This window comes from Scyliorhinus canicula, chromosome 15 (genome assembly GCF_902713615.1).
Source record: "Scyliorhinus canicula chromosome 15, sScyCan1.1, whole genome shotgun sequence".
Classification (NCBI taxonomy): Eukaryota; Metazoa; Chordata; class Chondrichthyes; order Carcharhiniformes; family Scyliorhinidae; genus Scyliorhinus; species Scyliorhinus canicula.
Window position 1 is genome coordinate 90625886 of NC_052160.1, and position 23168 is coordinate 90649053.

General features: G+C 49.5%; 1 protein-coding gene across 1 annotated transcript in view; it reads left to right on the forward strand.

Moving 5' to 3' along the window:
* The first annotated feature begins 771 nt into the window (after nt 1-771).
* The window catches only part of LOC119979114 (inositol 1,4,5-triphosphate receptor associated 2-like), a 148939-nt gene continuing 126542 nt past the window's right edge, over nt 772-23168 (forward strand). Inside the window, exon 1 of the mRNA XM_038821119.1 lies at nt 772-909. The gene's annotated coding sequence lies outside the window, so the exon portion shown is untranslated. The remainder of the gene's footprint in view (nt 910-23168) is intronic.

The window sequence follows — 23168 nt, forward strand, 5'->3', positions numbered from 1 at the left end:
GGGATCGGGTGGGGGTCTGGGCCTAGTGGTGTGCTCTTTCAGAGGGTCAGTGCAGACTTGATGTGCCAAATGGCCTCCTTCTGCATTGTAGGGGCTCTATGGATTCTACGCACGCTCAGGATGAGGGACTCCAATCATGTGGAGAGGCCGGAACAGCTGGGATTGTTCTTCTTAGAGAAGAAAAGACTAAGAGGCGTTTTGCCAATGATCAGGGGTTTTGGTAAGAATTAAAAAAAAAGAAGCATTGGTTTCCACTGGCAGGTGGTTGAGTCACCAGAACGGAGGTGAGATGTGTTTTTGACTTAGCAAGTTGTTATGATCTGGCTTGTATTGCCTGAAGGCAGTCGGAAGCAGATTCAATAGTAAATTTGAAAAGGGAATTGGATGTACAGTTGATCAGACAGTGTTGCAAAGTGTTGTGAGAAGAACGAAAGACTGGACTAACTGATTATGTCTTTGAAAGACTCAACACAGATAGGATGGGTTGCATGGACTCCACCTGCGCTGAAAGAGTCCATGATTCTATGAACAAGTCGATTTACACAGCTATTTTCAAGTAACAAATTAACAAAGTCGAAGTGTGACATTTCCGATGGCTAAGTGGCCTGCCCAGACTGAGTGGAAATGCTCTGTTGCTTTAAATGCTGACGGACTGTTTATACTCACTGATAAAGTGCAGGCTGTGGGAATGTGACAGGAGATAAACAGATGGTAAACCACACACACGCAGGCATCACAGAAAGCCAGTGCAAAATCACATCCAGTACAGAGTGGGGGAGAGACAGGAGTCACTGAATACCCTCCTCACCCACACCAGGCGAGAGCTTTCTTTGTTAGAGCTCTGTGTCCATCGGAATTCATTATTGCTTCCATGAGGTGGAATTCCTCCCAGAATACCCAGTGATCGAGGTAAGATAAAGTGGTTATTGTTGAGTTTCCTGCATTTTCTCTTACCGATGAATTGCCACTATCATTGAGACTTGAAATGGGATTTGTGAGAATTAACATTAAATTGTCGATGATATCTATCCATTTTACAAGCTGGTATTCAAGCACTTTGACAGTCATATCTGACGTAAGGGGTTAAAGAGATAAATGAAAGAGTGGGAGTGAAAATAGCAGAGACTGAGAGAAAGAAAACAGCAGATAGAGAAAGAAAAATAAGAGGCAGAGACACAGAAAGAAAGAAGGAAGAGAAATAAAATGTGAGTGTGAGAGAAAGGGACAGAAATAGAAAGAGGGAGAGAAATAAATCGTGAGAACATAAGGAAGGGTTAGAGAAGGGGAAAACAGAGCAAAATAAAGGAGTTGGGAAAGACGGCATGAAAAAAGGACATTAAAAAGTGAGCAGAAATTTGGCTGAGAGTGCAAGAGAAAGAAATGGATGGAAGGTGAGAGAAAGGAGAGAGGGAAAGAAATAAGGAAAGTGTGAGAGCAGAGTGAGTAAACTTTAGGAAAACATTGCGCGAATCAGTGAGAATGGAAAAAGTCAGCTAGAAGGAAGATAGCGCAATACTTCGGAGATAAGCGTATGTGCAGAACATGTTGCCATGTTGCCAGTTGCTCATGCTGAAGCCTAAATGTTGGAGCTTGGGAAGACTGGGAATCACTGCAGTGCACCTGGGAGTTTGAGAATTTCCTGTATCTTATATTCCATGAGGTGGTCATCCCACCGACACAGAAAGTGCAAGAGGTGAAGGAGTGGATGACACACTGATAGGGTAGGAGGGAGACACCAATATAGCAGGAGAATTCCAGTTCAGTGGTTCTCACTAACCAGCCTTCAATTTTGATACTGGAGTGGGTAACGGTAACTCAGAGGAATATGGGAGGAATTAAACTCCCAGCACCATGGTGCAGTATAAAGGTGTTCAGCAGGGCAAGGGTTAATGTGGGACTGAGGAAACAGTGGTTTCCACAGAATGGTGCGGAGAGTCACACTGTGATAGTCTGTGTGTAGAAGAGCCTGGATGGAGCCAGTATGGTAACAACACCCATGTATGTTAGACATATATATAGTTAATGTTTACCAATAAACACTTTGGGGAGGATTTCACGGTTGTCCTTGCTGGCGGGATCATCTGCTCTGCCGACGGCATACCCCCACCATGGTTTTCCCCGACCGGGGGGTGGATTCAATGGGAAATTCATTGACAGCGGCAGGACCAGAAGATGGATTTCCAGCTTGGGCCCCTATCTGTGCGGAGTCGTCACGTTCTCCCCGTGTCTGCGTGTGTTTCCTCCGGGTGCTTCGGTTTCCTCCCACAGTCCAAAGTTGTGCAGGTTAGGTGGATTGGCCATGATAAATTGCTCTTAGTGTCCAAAAAGGTTAGGTGGGGTTTCTGGGTTATGGGGATAGGGTGCAGGGGTTCTCTTTCCAAGGGCCAGCGCAGGTTCGATGGGCCAAATGGCCTCCTTCTGCACAGTAAATTCTATGAAAAAAATCACCCCACCGGCCCATGGCAGGCCACTGCCCGCCCTCAAGAAACAGGCCATGCGATTGTGCAGCAAAATCCCCTCCCCGCCTCTTAATGTTTAACCACACAAGCCTCCAGCTCATTGAAACACCAAACATGCTTGCAACACACAAAAGATTTGACTGGGCATAAGAATAAAAGAAACAGTAGCCATTGTTGATTTTATAGTTCAGGACAGAGACTGTCCTGACTGTTTCTGTAATGGCAAATATGATTTCTAAATGACGTGTTATATTCCTGGTGTTGGGATAAAAGATATTACTGAGCTGGTGCAGATTGTTCTGTGAGGGAAAGAGGGAACAGCCAGGAATCATTGGCCATGTTGGAACTTGTCATAACCCCCACGAGGCCTACGGGGAAGCCATTATCAATCTTCCCGTGGGACCCGTGGAGTACGACCTTCCCAGGTAGGGGGGAAGGTGCCACCCAGCTGGGGCTTGTTAGAACTGAACATAAAACCAGCCCAGGCAGGGACCAGGCAGTTGGTTGTCCCAACTGCAGCTGGGATTGTGGATAGTTACTGACGTGTCAGATTATTATAAATAGTTTAAAATAAATCTTTGCTTCCTACCGCTGGCTAATGATAGGGAGGCACGGTGGCACAGTGGTTAGCACTGCTGCCTCACGGTGCTGCAGACCCGGGTTTAATCCCGGCCCTGGGTCACTGTCCATGTGGAGTTTGTACATTCTCCCCATGTCTGCGTGTTTCTCACCCCCACAACCCAAAGATGTACAGGGTAGTGGATTGGCCACACTAAAGTGCCCCTTAATTGGAAAACAAAGAATTGGGTACTCTAAATTTATTTTTTAAAAAAGAACTAATGACTGAGGCAAGAAAACGTTCTCCCCGTGTTTGCTCCGGTTTCCTCCCACAGTACAAAGATGCACAGGTTAGATGGATTGGCCATGCTAAATTGCCCCCTAGTGTCCAGAAATGTGCAGGTTATGTTATGGGGCAGGGTGGATGGAGGAGTTTAAATGGGTAGCTCATTCAAAGGGTCAGTGCAGACTTGATGGGCTGAATGGCATCCTTCTACCCTGTAGGGATTCTATGATTCTATTCTATGAAAAGAGTTGAAGTCCTTCAGGCAGCCTTTTCAGGAGCTAAGAAAAGATGATAAAAACAGGACCTCAAAAGTAATAGATTAGAGAAATACAGCACAGAACAGGCCCTTCGGCCCACGATGTTGCGCCGAACTTTTGTCCTAGGTTAATCATAGAATTTTGGACAATTTTTCATGGCCAATCCACCCAACCTGCACATCTTTGGACTGTGGGAGGAAACCGGAGCACCCGGAGGAAACCCACGCAGTCACGGGGAGGATGTGCAGACTCCACACAGACAGTGACCCAAGTCGAAATCGAACTTGGGACCCTGGAGCTGTGAAGCAATTGTGCTATCCACAATGCTACCGTGCTGCCCTTAAGAAGTTAACCTACACTCCCTTATTCTACCCTAATCCAAGTACCTATCCAATAGCCGCTTGAAGGTCCATAAATTTTCCGACTCAACTACTACCACAGGCAGTGCATTCCATGCCCCCACTACTCTCTGGGTAAAGAACCTACCTCTGACATCCCCTCTATATCTTCCACCATTTATCTTAAATTTATGTCCCCTTGTAATGGTGTGTTCCACCCGGGGAAAAAGTCTCTGACTGTCTACTCTATCTATTCCCCTGATCATCTTATAAACCTCTATCAAGTCGCCCCTCATCCTTCTCCGTTCTAATGAGAAAAGGCCTAGCACCCTCAACCTTTCCTCGTATGACCTACTCTCCATTCCAGGTAACATCCTGATAAATCTCCTTTGCACCTTTTCCAAAGCTTCCACATCCTTCCTAAAATGAGGTGACCAGAACTGCACACAGTACTCCAAATGTGGCCTGACCAAGGTTTTGTACAGCTGCATCATCACCTCACGGCTCTTAAATTCAATCCCTCTGCTAATGAACGCTAGCACACCATAGGCCTTCTTCACAGCTCTATCCACTTGAGTGGCAACTTTCAAAGAACTATGAACATAGACCCCAAGATCTCTCTGCTTCTCCACATTGCCAAGAACCCTACCATTAACCCTGTATTCCGCATTCAGATTTGTCCTTCCAAAATGGACAACCTCACACTTGTCAGGGTTAAACTCCATCTGCCACTTCTCAGCCCAGCTCTGCATTCTATCTATGTCTCTTTGAAGCCGACAACAGCCCTCCTCACTATCCACAACTCCACCAATCTTCGTATCATCTGCAAATTTACTGACCCACCCTTCAACTCCCTCATCCAAGTCGTTAATGAAAATCACAAACAGCAGAGGACCCAGAACTGATCCCTGCGGTACGCCACTGATAACTGGGCTCCAGGCTGAATATTTGCCATCCACCACAACTCTCTGTCTTCTATCGGTTAGCCAGTTTGTTATCCAACTGGCCAAATTTCCCACTATCCCATGCCTCCTTACTTTCTGCATAAGCCTACCATGTGGAACCTTATCAAATGCCTTACTAAAATCCACTACATCCACTGCTTTACCTTCATCCACATGCTTGGTCACCTCCTCAAAGAATTCAATAAGACTTGTAAGGCAAGACCTACCCCTCACAAATCCGTGCTGACTATCCCTAATCAAGCAATGCCTTTCCAGATACTCAGAAATCCTATCCCTCAGTACCCTTTCCATTACTTTGCCTACCACCAAAGTAAGACTAACTGGCCTGTAATCCCCAGGGTTATCCCTATTCCCTTTTTTGAACAGGGGCACGACATTCGCCACTCTCCAATCCTCTGGTACCACCCCTGTTGACAGCGAGGACGAAAAGATCATTGCCAACGGCTCTGCAATTTCATTTCTTGCTTCCCATAGAATCCTTGGATATATCCCGTCAGGCCCGGGGGACTTGTCTATCCTCAAGTTTTTCAAAACGCGCAACACATCTTCCTTCCTGACAAGTATCTCCTCAAGCTTATCAGTCTGCTTCACGCTGTCCTCTCCAACAATATGGCCCCTCTCGTTTGTAAATACTGAAGAAAAATACTTGTTCAAGACCTCTCCTATCTCTTCAGACTCAATACACAATCTCCCGCTACTGTCCTTAATCGGACCTACCCTCGCTCTAGTCATTCTCATATTTCTCACATATGTGTAAAAGGCCTTGGGGTTTTCCTTGATCCTACCCGCCAAAGATTTTTCATGCCCTCTCTTAGCTCTCCTAATCCCTTTCTTCAGTTCCCTCCTGGCTATCTTGTATCCCTCCAGCGCCCTGTCTGAACCTTGTTTCTTCAGCCTTACATAAGTCTCCTTCTTCCTCTTAACAAGACATTCAACCTCTCTTGTCAACCATGGTTCCCTCACTCGACCATCTCTTCCCTGCCTGACAGGGACATACATATCAAAGACACGCAGTACCTGTTCCTTGAACAAGTTCCACATTTCACTTGTGTCCTTCCCTGACAGCCTATGTTCCCAACTTCTGCACTTCAATTCTTGTCTGACAGCATTGTATTTACCCTTCCCCCAATTATAAACCTTGCCCTGTTGCTCGCACCTATCCCTCTCCATTACTAAAGTGAAAGTCACAGAATTGTGGTCACTACCTCCAAAATGCTCCCCCACTAACAAATCTATCACCTGCCCTGGTTCATTACCAAGTACTAAATCCAATATGGCCTCCCCTCTGGTCGGACAATCTACATACTGTGTTAGAAAAGCTTCCTGGACACACTGCACAAACACTACCCCATCCAAACTATTTGATCTAAAGAGTTTCCACTCAATGTTTGGGAAGTTGAAGTCGCCCATGACTACTACCTTGTGACTTCTGCACCTTTCCAAAATCTGTTTCCCAATCTGTTCCTCCACATCTCTGCTGCTATTGGGGGGCCTATAGAAAACTCCCAACAAGGTGACTGCTCCTTTCCTATTTCTAACTTCAACCCATATTACCTCAGTAGGCACATCCCCCTCGAACTGCCTTTCTGCAGCTGTTATACTATCTCTAATTAACAATGCCACCCCCCCCCCCCCCCCCCCACCTCTTTTACCATCCTCCCTAATCTTGTTGAAACATCTATAACCAGGGACCTCCAACAACCATTTCTGCCCCTCTTCTATCCAAGTTTCTGTGATGGCCACTACATCGTAGTCCCAAGTACAGATCCATGCCTTAAGTTCACCCACCTTATTCCTGATGCTTCTTGCATTAAAGTATACACACTTCAACCCATCTCCTTGCCTGCAAGTACTCTCCTTTGTCATTGTTACCTTCCTCACTGCATCACTATGTGCTTTGGCGTCCTGACTATCGTCTACCTTAGTTGCTGGACTACAGATCCGGTTCCCATTCCCCTGCCAAATTAGTTTAAACCCTCCCGAAGAGTACTAGAAAACCTCCCCCCCAGGATATTGGTGCCCCTCTGGTTCAGATGCAACCCGTCCTGCTTGTACAGGTCCCACCTTCCCCAGAATGCGCTCCAATTATCCAAATACCTGAAGCCCTCCCTCCTACACCATTCCTGCAGCCACGTGTTCAACTGCACTCTCTCCCTATTCCTAGCCTCGCTATCACGTGGCACCGGCAACAAACCAGAGATGACAACTCTGTCTGTCCTGGCCTTTAACTTCCAGCCTAACTCCCTAAACTTGTTTATTACCTCCACACCCTTTTTCCTACCTACATCGTTGGTACCAATGTGCACCACGACTTCTGGCTGCTCACCCTCCCCCTTCAGGATCCTGAAGACACGATCAGAGACATCCCTGGCCCTGGCACCCGGGAGGCAACATACCTTTCGGGAGTCTCGCTCGCGACCACAGAATCTCCTATCTATTCCCCTAACCATTGAATCTCCTATTACTATTGCTTTTCTATGCTCCCCCCTTCCCTTCTGAGCCCCAGAGCCAGACTCAGTGCCAGAGACCTGGCCGCTGGGGCCTTCCCCCGGTAGGTCATCCCCCCCAACAGCATCCAAAACGGTATACTTGTTTTGAAGGGGAACGGCCACGAGGGATCCCTGCACTGTCTGCCTGTTAGTTTTCTTTCCCCTGACTGTAACCCAGCTACTCTTGTCCAGTACCTTTGGTGTGGCTACCTCCCTGTAACTCTTCTCTATAACCCCCTCTGCCTCCCGGATGATCCGAAGTTCATCCAGCTCCAGCTCCAGTACCTTAACACGATCTCTGAGGAGCTGGAGTTGGGTGCACTTCCCGCAGGTATAGTCAGCGGGGACACCAGTGGTATCCCTCACCACCCACATCCTACAGGAGGAGCATGCAACTGCCCTAGCCTCCATCCCCTCTTACTTTACAGAATTAGCTGCCCCTTGGACCAACTGGACCTCCGCCCTCCGACTCTACTTCCAGTCAGCTGTACTCTAAACTCCTGGCTCCCTTCACGCTCTTTGATAAATATAGGAAATGAAATGTAAGGAGCACCTTACTCCCTCCTCACCTAACTCCCTCAGTCACCAAACTCTCACTGTAGCACTCAAATGCCACAAGCTCAGCACTCAGTGCAAACAAAAAGATAATAGCCTCAAGATTACCCTCAATGCGACATGCTAATGTATATGAAAGCATGTGAATTATCAAAAGGCATTCTGATGATTCACAACTGTTTTATTCTGATACCTTAAGTTCAGTACAAACACTGGCTTCCACTCTTCCTTTCTCTCTCCTCTCCCTGCCCAGAAGCAGCCCACTTCCCCTTCCTACTGGGAAGAAACCCAGCTCTTAATGCAAGCCTCAATGAGTATCAGTGCTCCCAATTCACTCTGAAGCTAGACCTGGTTTACTCTTAAAGACTCCTGCATTTCTAACATTGTCGTTAGGAAGGTAGGGGTGGTAAATATGGAAAAATGGAGCAGGAATGAGACTTACAAATTCTTGGGACATTGGGAATGGTGCAGCTGTAGAAGATGCTGTTTTAGCTCAGTTGGCTGAACAGCTGGTTTGTGATGCCAAGCGAGGCCAGCAGCGCGGGTTCAATTCCCCAGCCTTGCCCCTTACCTGAGGTGTAGTGATCCTCAGGTTATATCACCACCAGTCAGTTCTCCTCCCTCAAAGGGGTAAGCAGATCTTTGGTCATCTGGGACTATGGCAACGTTACTTAGTTAGTAACTCACCTCCTGACCCCCAAAAGCCTGTTCACCATCTATAAGACACAAGCCAGAAGTGTAATGGAATACTTTCCACTTATCTGGATGAGTGCAGCTCCAACAACACTCAAATCTTGATACAATCCAGGACAAAGCAGCCCACTTGATTGGCGCCCCATCCGGCGAACTGTGGCAGCCGTGTGTACCATCTACAAGAGGAACTCGCCAAATCCTTAGGCAGCACCTTCCAAACCCCCAGCACTACCATCTAGAAGGACAAGAGCAGTAAATGCCTGGGAATCCCACGACCTGGAGGTTCCCCTCCAAGTTACTCACCACCCCAACTTGGAAATACATCTGGGACTTCCGGTGGCTGCTATGAGGGAGTAAGTCGCACATTTGGTGGTTCTTGCTCCGGTCTGACTTTAAGACCTTTTCCCCGACTTTTTTGAACTTTTGAGCGCTGGAGTGAAAAACAATAGCACTCTGGATCTGTATGGACTTAAGGAGCAGAAGGGAACGAAAACAGGCGAAGAAGGGGCTGAACAAAGGTGGTGTGGAAGCTCAAGTGGGAGGAAAGATGGCCGATGAACAGACCACGGAAAGGATGGTCCAGGCAGCACTGGACAACATGCTGCAGGTCATGAAAGAGAGCTTCGCAGCACTGAAGCGGGATAATTTGGAACTGCTCCAGAAAGCGGTGGAGCGACTTGACCAGAGGCTGGATGCTCAGGATAAGAAGGTACAGGCACTGGAAATGATAGTGGAAGAGCAGGCAGATTTCCAAACGGTAGCAGACATGGAAATTAGTAAGTTGAAGGAGCAGCAATCAAGGCTGATGGACAACCTGGAGGACCTGGAAAACAGGTCTCGCCGGCAGAATCTGAGAATCATTGGGCTCCCGGAGGGGGCCGAGGGAGTGGATGCCACGGCATATGTGGCAGGCATGCTGCAGAAGCTGGTGGGGGATGATTTCTTCCCGCGTCCATTGGAGCTGGACAGGGCACACAGTGCGTGCACCGGGCGATGGTGGCCAGGTTCCATAGGTTCGTGGACAAGGAGCGGGTTCTACAGTGGGCCAAGAGCACGAGGAGCTGCTCATGGAACAACAGTGTCCTGCGCATCTACCAGGATCTGAGCCAGGAGGTGGCCAGAAGGAGGGCAGCCGACAGACAAATTAAAGAGATTCTGTTTAAAAAGAAGGTCAAGTTCGGGCTATTTTTCCCGGCGCAGCTTTGGGTCACATACCGGGAATAGCAACATTATTTTGACGACCCGGAGGAAGCGATGGACTTCGCTAAGGGGGATGGACTGGTGCCGAACTGAGGACCCATGGACTCAAGTTAGAGTGTGCTAAGGGATGTCTGCATTTGTTCACAGATTGCCCTTCGTGTTAGCGATGTCGTTCGACATGCTCTTTTACTTAAACCTGGGGGTGTTCTTGTGTTTGGTGTTTGCCTGTTTGAAAGTTTTAAAGTTAAAGCCAAAGTGATAGTTAAAGTTTACGTTGTTGGGTGCTGGGGGGCTGTTCGGGTTCTCTTTGTTTTTTTCTTCTTCTGGGAATGTTGCTTTGTTCTTTGTTTGTTTTCTCTCTGTCTCGGTCCCAGAGCGATTGCTCGAACAGGGCTGTTCTGGGGAGGTGGTTTTGATGGGCGGAGGGGAGGGGAGCGGGGTGACAATAGGTGTGAGACATGGTAGCGCCGGAGTTGAGAGCCATCAGGCTAGCTGCTTTGAGCTAGTCAACGGGAGCGAGGTGGGGGGGGGTGTATACAGCCAGTATATGGCAGGGGTTAGGTTACAAGGGGTTGTTGCCGGGGGGGGAGGGGGGGGGGGGGGGAGATGATCTGCTGACGAGGGAGGGGACTGAACCAGGTAACAGGGAAGGGGTCGGGCGTGGGAGCTGCCAAGAGGCGGACCAGGGGAGGCGCGGCACATGGGCAGGGGGTGGGCCCAAGAAGGGGTGGATGGCTGATCGGCGTAGAGGGGTGGGGGGGAGGCAGGGTGCCTCCAACCAGGCTGATCACCTGGAATGTTAGAGGATTAAACGGGCCGGTCAAGAGGACACGTGTGTTCGCGCACTTACGGGCTCTGAAGGCGGATGTAATGTTGCTGCAGGAGACGCATTTGAAAGTGGCGGACCAGATTAGATTACGGAGGGGCTGGGTTAGCCAGGTCTTCCATTCGGGGCTTGACGCTAAGACCAGAGGGGTCGCGATCATGATTAACAAACAGGTTAAGTTTGAGACGGACAGCACAGTTGCGGATGGGGGTGGTAGATTTCTCATGGTCCGGTGCAAGCTTGAGGGGGTGAGGGTGGTCCTAGTGAATGTTTACGCTCCAAACTGGGATGATGTAGATTTCATCAAAAGGCTGCTGGGGAAAATCTCCGACTTGGATTCGCACAAGTTGATTATGGGTGGGGACTTTAATACAGTCCTCAACCCCGACCTGGACCGGTCATGCTCCAGAACGGGCAGGGTCCCGGCAATGGCAAGAGAACTGAGAGGGTTCATGGAACAAATGGTGGGGGTGGACCCCTGGAGAATCAGCCGGCCGATGGGGAAGGAGTTCTCATTCTATTCACATGTTCACAAGGTTTATTCTCATATTGGCTTCTTTATTATGAGTAGGGACTTTTTGGAGTTGTACAGAATACTCGGCGATCACTATTTCGGACCATGCTCCACGTTGGGTCGACCTGCTGGTCTGCAAAGAAAGTTACCAGTGCCCACAATGGAGGTTAGAGGTGGGATTGTTGGCAGAGGAGAGGGTGTGTGAGAGAGAGGGGAAATGCATGCAGGACTACCTGCAGGTCAATGATACAGGGGAAGTCTCAGCAGCGGTGCTCTGGGAGGCACTGAAGGCGGTGGTGAGAGGGGAACTGATCTCAATCCGAGCCCATAGGGACAGAACGGATAGGGCAGAGATGGACAGACTGGTGCAGGAGATGACACGGACGGATAGGGAATATGCGGACTCCCCGAGGGCAGAGCTACTTAGGGAATGACGGAGACTGCAGGCGGAGCTGGGAGCGCTATCCACTGGGAAGGCCGTAGAGCAGCTCAGAAAGGCCAGGGGTACGGTGTATGAGTGTGGGGAGGAAGCCAGCAGAATGCTTGCACAGCAACTTAGGAAGAGGGAGGCGGCCAGGGAGATAGGGACGGTAGTGGATGGGGCAGGGAACCGGGTGGGAGACCTGGCAGGACTGAACAGGGTATTCAGGGACTTTTACAGTAAGCTGTATACCTCGGAACCCCCCACAGGGCCGGAGGGGATGAGGCGCTTCTTAGATGGGCTGACCTTACCAAAGGTGGGCAGAGGGGCTGGGGGCCCCGATTAGAGCTGAAGAAGTAATGGGGGGCCTGAAGGCCATGCAGTTGGGTAAAGCCCCGGGCCCGAATGGGTATCCAGTGGAGTTCTACAACCAGTTTGCGGGTATACTGGGGCCGATGCTGGTTAGGGTGTTTAACGAGGCGAGGGACAATGGGGTGCTACGCCCGACGATGTCGCAAGCCACCATCTCGCTGATATTAAAACGGGATAAGGATCCGGAGGTCTGTGGGTCCTATAGGCCAATCTCCCTGATTAATGTAGACGCTAAACTGCTGGCCAAGATCCTGCCGTCCAGAATCGAAGACTGCGTACCGGACATGATTGTGGAGGACCAAACGGGGTTTGTTAAGGGCAGGCAGCTAGTAGCCAATCTAAGAAGGCTACTCAATGTGATTATGATGCCCCCGGAGGGCAGAGAGGTGGAGGTAGTGGTGACAATGGATGCCGAAAAGGCTTTTGACCGGGTGGAATGGGACTATTTATGGGAGGTGTTGGGACGGTTTGGGTTTGGAGAAGGCTTTGTGGACTGGGTTAAACTGCTATATCAGGCCCTGGAGCCTAGTGTAAGGACGAACAGGACGACATCTGAGTATTTTAGACTACACCGCGGGACAAGACAGGGATGCCCCCTCTCTCCACTGCTGTTTGCGTTGGCCATAGAACCGCTGGCAATTGCTCTGAGAGCGGCAAGGGGATGGAAGGGAATGATCAGAGGGGGGATAGAACACAAGGTCTCGCTCTACGCAGATGACCTGCTTTTGTATGTGTCAGATCCAGTGGCAGGGATGGACGGGATTATGGAAATCCTAGGGGAGTTTGGCAGGTTTTCGGGCTGCAAGTTGAACATGGCAAAAAGCGAGATGTTTGTGGTGCAGGCGAGGGGTCAGGAGAATAGGCTGAGGGAGCTACCATTTAGGCTGGTTGGGGAAAGTTTTAAGTATCTAGGGATACAAGTGGCACGTGACTGGGGTAAGATGCATAAGTTGAACTTGTCCAGGCTGGTGGAGCAAATGAGGAGCGAGTTTCGGAGGTGGGACGCACTCCTGCTGTCACTAGCGGGGAGAGTACAGACGGTGAAGATGACGATCCTCCCGAGATTCCTGTTTATTTTTCAGTGTCTCCCTATTTTCATTCCACGGTCCTTTAAAAGAATTAATAAAATCATCCTGGGATTTGTTTGGGCGGGAAAGTTCCCGCGGGTAAAGAGGGGGATGCTGGAACGGAACCGTAGCGAGGGGGGGCTGGCGTTGCCGAACCTCAGCAACTACTACTGGGTGGCTAACATAGCCATGATAAGGAAATGGATGGTGGGTACGGGGTCGGTTTGGGAGCGGGTGGAGGCTGCTTCGTGCAGGGGCACCAGCTTGGCAGCCCTGGTCACGGCTCCCCTGCCGCTGCCGCCGGCCAGGTACTCCACCAGCCCTATAGTGGTGGTGGCTTTGCAGATTTGGGGCCAATGGAGGAAGCATACGGGGGAGGTAGGAGCGTCGGTCTGATCCCCAATATGTGACAACCACTGATTTGTCCCGGGGAAGATGGATGGCGGGTTTCGAGTGTGGCGGAGGGCGGGGGTGGGAAGGATGGGTGACTTGTTCCTGGAAGGGAGCTTCGCGAATATGAGGGCGCTGGAGGAGAAGTTCGGGCTGGCGAGGGGGAATGACTTTCGGTACTTGCAGGTGCGGGATTTCGTACATAGACAGGTCCCGTCCTTTCCATGCCTTCCACCAGGGGGGGGGGTCCAGGACAGGGTAATTTCCAGGGGTGAGGTAGGAGAGGGGAGAGTCTCAGATATTTATAAGGAGCTTATGGGAGCGGAGGACACAAGGACCGAGGGACTGAAACTGACCGAGGGACTGAAACTTAAGTGGGAGAAGGAGCTTGGAGGGGAGTTGGAGGGAGGCGTATGGGCAGACGCTCTGAGGAGGGTAAATACAACCGCAACATGTGCCAGGCGCGGCCTGATTCAGTTCAAGGTGTTTCACAGGGCTCACATGACGGTGGCCCGGAAGAGTAAATTCTTTGGGCTGGAGGACAAGTGTGCTAGATGTGGGGGAGGACCAGCGAACCATGTCCACATGTTCTGGGCGTGTCCAAAACTTAGGGGATACTGGCAGGGATTTGCGGACGTCATATCCTGGGTACTGAAAACAAGGGTGGCGATGAGTCCAGAGGTGACGATTTTTGGGGTGTCGGAAGACCCGGGAGTACAGGGGGGGTATAGAGGCTGACGTTGTGGCCTTTACTTCCCTGATAGCCCGGCGACGAATACTGTTGGCCTGGAGGGACTCAAAGCCCCCAAGGACCGAAGTATGGCTGTTGGACATGGCAAGCTTTCTCGGCTTGGAAAAAATCAAGTTCGCCTTACGAGGATCACTATCGGGGTTCGCCCGGAGGTGGCAACCATTCATCGACTTCTTTGCGGGGAACTAATCGTCAGCGGGGCGTGGGGGGGGGGAGTAGAATCCTGGAACTCCCTCCCTAATAGCACTGTGGGTGTACCTTCACCTCAGGAACTGCAGTGGTTCATGAAGGCAGCTCATCACCACCTTCTGAAGGGCAACTAGTGATGGGTAATAAATGCTCGCCAAACCAGCGAAGCCGACATTCAGTAAATACATTTTTAAAAACTTTACTTACTCTTAAAGGTATTTCTATCCTTGACAATAGGAAGGTAGGGCTTGTAAATGTATACAAATCTGGTGCAGGAAAGAGACATTCAGATTCTTGGGGCAATGGGTAGGGGGCAGCTGGAGAAGATGAATGGTTTGGACCTGAAGAAAGCAAGGAACAATGTTCCTGCTAAGAGGTTGATTAGTGCTGTTAATAATAATAATCTTTATTAGTGTCACAAGTAGGCTTACATTAACACTGCAATGAAGTGGGGCAGCACGGTGGCGTAGTGGTTAGCACTGCAGCCTCACAGCGCCGAGGTCCCAGGTTCGATCCCGGCTTTGGGTCACTGTCCGTGTGAAGTTTGCACATTCTTCCGGTGTTTGCGTGGGTTTCGCCTCCACAACCCAAAGATGCGCAGGGTAGGTGGATTGGCCACGCTAAATTGCCCCTTAATTGGAAAAAATGAATTGGGTGCTCTAAATTTAAAAAAATACACTGCAATAAAGTTACTGTGAAAAGCCCCTAGTCGCCACACTCCAGCGCCTGTTCGGGTACATAGAGGGAGAATTCAGAATGTCCAAATTACCTAACAAGCACGTCTTTCGGAACTAGGGCAGCACGGTAGCCTTGTGGATAGCACAATTGCTTCACAGCTCCAGGGTCCCAGGTTCGATTCCGGCTTGGGTCACTGTCTGTGCGGAGTCTGCACATCCTCCCCGTGTGTGCGTGGGTTTCCTCCGGGTGCTCTGGTTTCCTCCTACAGTCCAAAGATGTGCGGGTTAGGTGGATTGGCCATGATAAATTGCCCTTAGTATCCAAAATTGCCCTTGGTGTTGGGTGGGGTTACTGGGTAATGGGGATAGGGTGGAGGTGTTGACCTTGGATAGGGGGTGGGGTGCTCTTTCCAAGAGCCGGTGCAGACTCGATGGGCCGAATGGCCTCCTTCTGCATTGTAAATTCTATGTAATCTATGTAACTTATATGGGAGGAAATCGGAGCATCCAGAGGAAACCCGCGCAGACACGGGAGAGCGTGCAGGCTCCGCACAGACAGTGAAACAAGCCGGGAATCGAACCTGGGTCACTGGCACTGTGAAGCAACAGTGCTAACCACTGTGCTACCGTGCCCACATACAGCGCCGGCCCTAGGGTTGCTGGTGCCCCAGGCAAGCTGAACTTCGGCACCCTTTGGGAGGGGGGTGGGGTCGGGTCGGGGGGGACGCCGGGTCTCGGATGGCGCCCCCTAGCACATGGCGCCCCGGGCAACTGCCCGAGTTGCCGGTACCTTGAGCCGGCCCTGCCCACATAGAGGGCAGAGAGGGTTTAAACTCATTTGGCAGCAGGACAATTACCAGAAAATAACAGAAAGGAGAAGCAATGAGAAATATACATAGCTGTAAAATTAGAAATAGCCCTGAAATCTGCAGGAAGTATATTGAGAGAGATCACAAAAGTGATGGCGAAGATAATAGCTGTACCTACAGTACGTTAATGCCCCAATTGTAACTATCAAAGGACTGTCCGCAGAAGGGATTACAACATCATTACGTCAATCTTTTAAAATTGTTCCCAATTAAGGGGCAATTTAGCGTGGCCAATCCACCTACCCTGCATATCTTTGGGTTGTAGGGGTGAGACCCACGCAGACACGGGGACAATGTGCAAACTCCACACGGGCAGTGACCCAGAGCCGGGATTGAACCCGCATCCTCGGCACCGTGAATCTTTACGTTAATTGAGACATGATTCAAGCAGGGCCAGGAATAGTTCTTTCATGTCCTTGGTCACCAAGTATTCAGGGGTGATCAAGATGGACAAAGCAGTGGGGGCATGGCAATATTAATTCAGGATGACTTTATCGTTCAAATTTATGAGGACGGAATCTATTTGATCTGAGTTGAGAAATGGAAGGAGAGCTGTTACATTGCTGGGAGTCTAGTTTATACAGCTCGAAGCAATGTGTGGAGATAGATGAGCAAATATGTTGGCAAATTTCAATGACAAAAATAGAGTTGTAATGTTAGGAGACTTTAATGACCTTAATATAGACTGGGAAAGAAAACATTGTGCTAAAGGTAGGGAAGGAGAGAAATCTCTGAAACGTGCACAGGACAATTTTTCAATGTCTCCAGTCCAAAAAGGAAGGAAGCAATGTTTTACCTGGTTCTAGGAAAAGAAATGGGGCAAGTGTTACAGTAGGAGATTATCATGCTAATGGTGGAAACACCGTAATTTATTCTGGAAAGAGACCTGAAAACATTACAGTTAAAAATGCTTAACTAGGGAGTAACTAATTTCAGTGATTTAGGAAGAGACCAAGTATAGGTGGACATGAGAACATAGGAAGATAGGAACAGGAGTAGGCCATTCAGCCCCTCGAGTCTGCTCCTCCATTCAACTAGATCATGGCTGATTATCTACCTTAGTGCCACTTTCCTGCGCTACCCTCATACCCCGTGATGTCATTAGTGTCCCAAAATCTATTGAGTTCTGTGGTTAGCACTGCTTCCTCACAACGCCAAGGACCCGGGTTCAATTCCAACCTTGGGTGACTGTGTGGAATTTGCACTTTCTCGCCGTATCTGCGTGGGTTTCCTCCAGGTGCTCCAGTTTCCTCCCACAGTCCAAAGATGTGCAGGTTAGGTGGATTGGCCATGTTAAATTGCACCTCAGTGTCCAAGAGGTTAGATGGGATTATGGGGATAGAGTTGGGGCTAGGTAGGGTGCTCTTTCAGAGGGTCAGTGCAGATGTGATGGGCTGAATGGTCTCCTTCTGCACTGTAAGAATTCTATGAATCTACAGCTGTTTCCTTTTCTCTGACCCCACCTTTTAGTTTATTAAGGTGGGGTCAGAGAAAAGGAAACAGCTGTAGAGTGTAAATAAGGGTTACTGTGCATGTATATGAATGCACAGAGTGTGGTAAATAAGATTAGTGAATTACAGGGGCAGATTATCATGTAGGAATATGATATTGTGACTATAACAAAGGCTTGGCTCAAAGAAGGGCAGGACTGGGTGGCATGGTGGCACAGTGGTAAGCACCACTGCCTCAGAGCACCTGGGACCCGGGTTAAATTCTGATCTTTGGTGACTGTCTACGTGGAGCTTGCATGTTCCCCCTGTGTCCACGTGAGTTTCCTCCTGGTGCTCCCGTTTCCACCCACAGTCCATAGATGTGCAGGTTAGGTGGATTGACCATGCTAAATTTCCCCTTAGTGTCCTAAGATGTGCAGGTGGGGATATGGAGATAGGGCGGTGGGAGTGGGCCTGTGTGACCTACTCTTTTGGAGGGTCAATGCAGACTTGATGGGCTGAATGGCCTCCTTCTGCACTGTATGGATTCTATGATTCTATGAAATATACTTTGTTGGGAAAGTTTAATTTGTATTTGGCATTTGGGTATTAATAAAGGTGAAACCCAGTTTTAGTTTCATTTAGGGGTCTTGCACTTTTCATGAGGTCTTACAGCCTTGAAATGAAGAGATAGGTTACTAAGGGTAGTTTATTGAAGTGTAAAAAACAACATAAAGTAGGGAAAACTATGCTGCCGCCTAGCGACAGGGGTCCAAAGACACACAGAAAGACAGGGAAACACAGGAGGGCTGTCTGTTAGTGTGTGTATGTCAGATGGTGCAGGCAGAAGGCCTAAATTTTATAATAAGAACTCCTGCGAGCCTACTGAGGAACTGAATTTAGGGCAGCACGGCGATGCAATGGTTAGCACTGCTGTCTTACGGCGCTGGGGTCCCAGGTTCGATCTCCGCTCTGGGTCACTGTCCGTGTGGAGTTTGCACATTCTCCCGTGTTTGCGTGGGTTTCTCCCCCACAACCCAAAGATGTGCAAGCTAGGTGGATTGACCATGCTAAATTACCCCTTAATTGGTAAAATAAATTGGGTACTCCAAATTAAAAAAAAATAATTTAGGGAACGCATGTGTTCGCTCTAAGCTGAGTAATGTTGGGTTTGGATTGTAGTTTTGTGATGTATCAGGAAATATACCAGCATCTAGTCAATGCTCAGAAGTCCACTGGAAGAAATCTGTTTGAAATTAAGCGACCCCAAGCAAGAAACCTTGGTGTGAAGACAGTGGTAAATCTTCACTGGAGTTTTGTATCTATAAGGGTTGTTAGGATAAAAGGAGTAGAGTGAGTTTAAATCATTTTCTGGTATCTGTATTAAAATTGTTCAAACCTCTTTGTCTCATCCAATATAATTAATTTTTTTCTTGTTTAATAAACATTTTATTCTTTTTGTTAACAGTACATTGGTAGAGTCTTGTGAATGTGTTAAGTAATTGACCTCCAAGGTTTCTAAAGAAAAACAAAGATCTACGAAGCCAGGTTTTCATTCTGGGATCTGACTTATCCAATATTAACATCAACTGGGATCATAACAACCTGGATACAAGGTGTGCAAGAAAGATAGGAAAGGCAGAAAAGCAGAAGGAGTGGTGGTATTGATAAAGAAGAGCATTACAGTGTTGGAGAAAGGAGGATTGTGGTAGCCACCACTTGTATTACATTGTATATACTGATATTACAGTAAGGCCCCTGTACTACAGGTACAGGGTAGATCCCTGCATGCTGGCTCCGCCTAGTAGGCGGAGTATAAATATGTGTGCTCTCCGAACAGCAGCCATTTCGTCAGCTGCTGTTGGAGGCCACACATCTCTGTGTAATAAAGCCTCAATTACTCTCTACTCTCGTCTCATCGTAATTGATAGTGCATCAGCGATCAAGGACAAAATCTATTTGACTAGTACGGGGGGGGGGGGGGGGGGGGGGGGGGGGACAAAAAAGGTGCAATTACATGGCTAGTGCAGTCTATCGGCCACCAACTAGTGGGAAAGTTGTAGAGGAACAAATTTGCAAAGCAATTACAGAAAGGTTCAACAATTATCCAGTATTTATAATGGGGGACTTTAATTATCCAAACATAGACTGGGATAGCAATAGTGCAAAGGGCAGAGAGGAGCAGAGTTCCTTGAGGATGTCAGGACATTTTTCATCGTGAATATGTTACCAGCCCAAAGAGGACGGGGCACCGCTAGACCGAGTTCTTGGGGGAGAGATTAGGCAAGCAGATCAAGTCTCAGTCGGTGAGTGACTGCATTTAGGGGCAGTGGCCATTGTGTCATATGTATACAGCTGACTATGGAAAAAGACAAATAGTTAACTGAGGGAAAGCTAACTTCAGTGGGGTAAATACGGATCTGAGCCAAATAAATCTGAGTCAAAGGTTGGCAAGAAAAATGCAGTGTGAACAATAAGGTCTCTTCAAAGGAGAGATGAAACGAGTAGATATTTTTCATTTGGACCTTTGGTAAGTATTCAACGCAGTGCCAAACAGGAGGCTCGATAAGAAGGTGGAACCCTTGGAATTAAGAGGGAAGTGTCATCATGAATATAGAACTGGCTCAGTGGCAGGAAGCAGAGAGTGACGGGGATGAATATTTTCAGGTTGGGAGAGTTGTATCGGTTCCCTCCAAGGTTTTGGATCCATTACTTTGTTCAACTCTTATAAATGACCTGGAAGTGGGATGCGGCTAGGGAGATTGGTGGAGTTAAGGATCGGGGAGGAAATGTGGTGCGAAGGGGGGTAGACATCAATGGGGTCTTCAGGGACTTCTATGAGAAACTGTATTGGTCCGAACCCCAGGTGGAGGAGGGGGGGATGGGGCGCTTTTTGGATCGGCTGAGATTCCCGAGGGTGGAGGAGGGACAGGTGGAGGGGCTGGGGACACCAGTTGAGCTGGAGGAGCTGGTTAAAGGGAAAGGGAACATGCAGTCGGGGAAGGCGCCGGGGCCGGTTGAATTTTATAAGATGTATGCAGACCTGTTGGGCCCCCTGTTGGTTAGGACCTTTAACGAGGCAAGGGAGGGGGGGGGGGCTTTGCCCCCGACGATGTCTCGGGCGCTGATCTCCCTGATACTTAAGCGGGACAAGGATCCCCAGCAGTGTGGGTCGTACAGGCCGATCTCACTCTTGAATGTGGACGCCAAGCTGTTGGCAAAGATCTTAGCCACGAGGATAGAGGACTGTGTGCCGCAGGTTATCCACGAGGATCAAACAGGGTTTGTGAGGGGGAGGCAGCTGAACACTAACATAGTGCTCTTGAATGTTATAATGATGCCGGCTGTAGAAGGGGAGGCGGAGATAGTGGTGGCACTGGACGCGGAGAAGGCCTTTGATAGGGTTGAGTGGGGGTACTTGTGGGAGGTGCTGGAAAGGTTCGGGTTTGGGGTGGGGTTTGTCAGTTGGGTGAGGCTGTTATATGAGAACCCGCTGGCGAGCGTGGCCACGAATAGGAGGAGGTCGGAGTATTTTCGGTTACACCGAGGGACGAGACAGGGGTGTCCCTTGTTTTTTGCGCTGGCAATTGAACCCCTGGCTATGGCGCTGAGGGAGTCGAGGAACTGGAGGGGACTGGTGCGGGGTGGGGAGGAGCACCGAGTGTCGCTCTATGCGGATGACCTATTGTTGTATGTGACAGACCCGGTGGGGGGAATGCCAGAGGTGATGAGGATTCTCCAGGAATTTGGGGGCTTTTCAGGGTACAAGCTCAACTTTGGGAAGAGCGAGCTGTTTGTGGTACACCCGGGGGACCAGGAGGGGGGGATTGGTAGGATCCCATTGAAAAGGGCGGAGAGGAGCTTTAGGTACTTGGGGGTGCAGGTGGCCAGGAGCTGGGGGGCCCTGCATAAGTTTAACCTTACAAGGCTGGTGGAGCAAATGGAGGAGGAGTTTAAGAGGTGGAACATGCTGCCGCTGTCTCTGGCGGGCAGGGTGCAGTCAGTCAAGATGACGGTGCTTCCGAGTTTTCTGTTCTTGTTTCAGTGCCTCCCCATCCTTATCCCGAAGGCCTTTTTCAGACATGTTAACAGGAGCATGACGGGGTTTGTGTGGGCACATGGGACCCCGAGGGTGAGGAGGGTGTTCTTGGAGCGGGGCAGGGATAGGGGGCCTGCCGCTGCCCAACCTCTGTGGGTACTATTGGGCTGCCAATGCAGCGATGATGCATAAGTGGGTGATGGAGGGGGAGGGGGCAGCATGGAAGAGGATGGAGATGGCGTCCTGTGTGGGCACGAGCCTGGAGGCGCTGGTGACGGCGACGCTGCCGTTCCCTCCAACGAGGTATACCACGAGCCCGGTGGTTGTGGCTACCCTCAAAATTTGGGGGCAATGGAGGCGGCACAGGGGGGAGGTGGGGCCCTCGATGGGATCCCCGATACGGAGGAACCACCGGTTTGTTTCGGGGAGAATTGATGGCGGGTTCCTGAGTTGGCACAGGGCAGGTATCAGGAGGTTGGGGGACCTGTTTATAGACGGGAAATTTGCGAGCCTGGGTGAGCTGGAGAGGAAGTTCGGGCTCCCCCCGGGAACGCCTTTCGGTACATGCAGGCGAGGGCGTTTGTCAGGCGGCAGGTGACGGGGTTCCCTCTGCTGCCGCCGCCTGGGGACCAGGACAGGGGGCTCTCGGGGGTGTGGGTTGGGGAGGGGAGGATCTCGGCGGCGTACCAAGTGATGCAGGAGATGGACGAGGCCTCGGTTGAGGAGTTGAAGGGTAAATGGGAGGAGGAGCTGGGTGAGGAGATTGAGGAGGGGACGTGGGCGGACGCCCTGGGGAGGGTGAACTCCTCCTCTTCTTGTGCGAGGCTTGGCCTCATACAGTTTAAGGTACTGCCTCTTGGGAGTGAGGACAGGTGTATTAGGTGCTCTGGGAGCCCAGCAAATCATGCCCATATGTTCTTTGTGTTCTTTGTAAAATAAAATCTGTCTTTTTGTTGTTGATATTGTGCAAAAATTTGAATAAAAATTATTTTAAAAAAAATAAATGAACTGGACTGAGCAGCACGGTGGCGCAGTGGTTAGCACTGGCCCCGGGTCACTGACCGTGTGGAGTTTGCACATTCTCCCCGTGTTTGCGTGGGTTTCACCCCCACAACCCAAAGATGTGCAGGGTAGGTGGATTGGCCACGCTAAATTGCCCCTTAATTGGAAAAAAAGTGGGTTCTCCAAATTTATATTAAAAAAAATAAATGAACTGGGCTCAGGTGTGAGCATTATAAAGTTCACAGATGATATGAGGCAAAGTAGGAGACGGTGATAGGGTAGCTGGAGACTGCAGAATAATGAACAGGAGGGTGAAATGAGCAGAAACATGGCAGATGGAGTTCAATGCAGAAGTGTGAAGTTGTGCATTTCAGAAAGAATAATATGGAAAGACAGTACTGTAATGACACTGTTTTAAAAAGTATAGAGGAGCAGATATCCATAGGGACAAAATCTTAGAAAGCAGGCGGGCAAATTGATAAAGTAGATAAATAAAATAATATGGGTTACTTGGGTTTATAAATAGATGCATTGACGATAAAATCAAAGATCACATGCTGGATTCTCCAACTCGCGATGGCTGGATAACATTTCCCGATTGGACGGAGAATCGGGCGTCGGGGGAAAATCGGAATCGACGCCAGGTGCCAGGAACACGGGTTCAAGTCCGGCCTTGGGTGACTGTCTGTGTGGAGTTTGCCGTGTCTGCGTGAGTCTCCTCTGGGTGCTCCAGTTTCCTCCCACGGTCGAAAAATGTGCAGGTTAGGTGGACTGACCAAAGGTTTACGTGTCCAAAGGTTAGGTCGGGTTATGGGGATAGG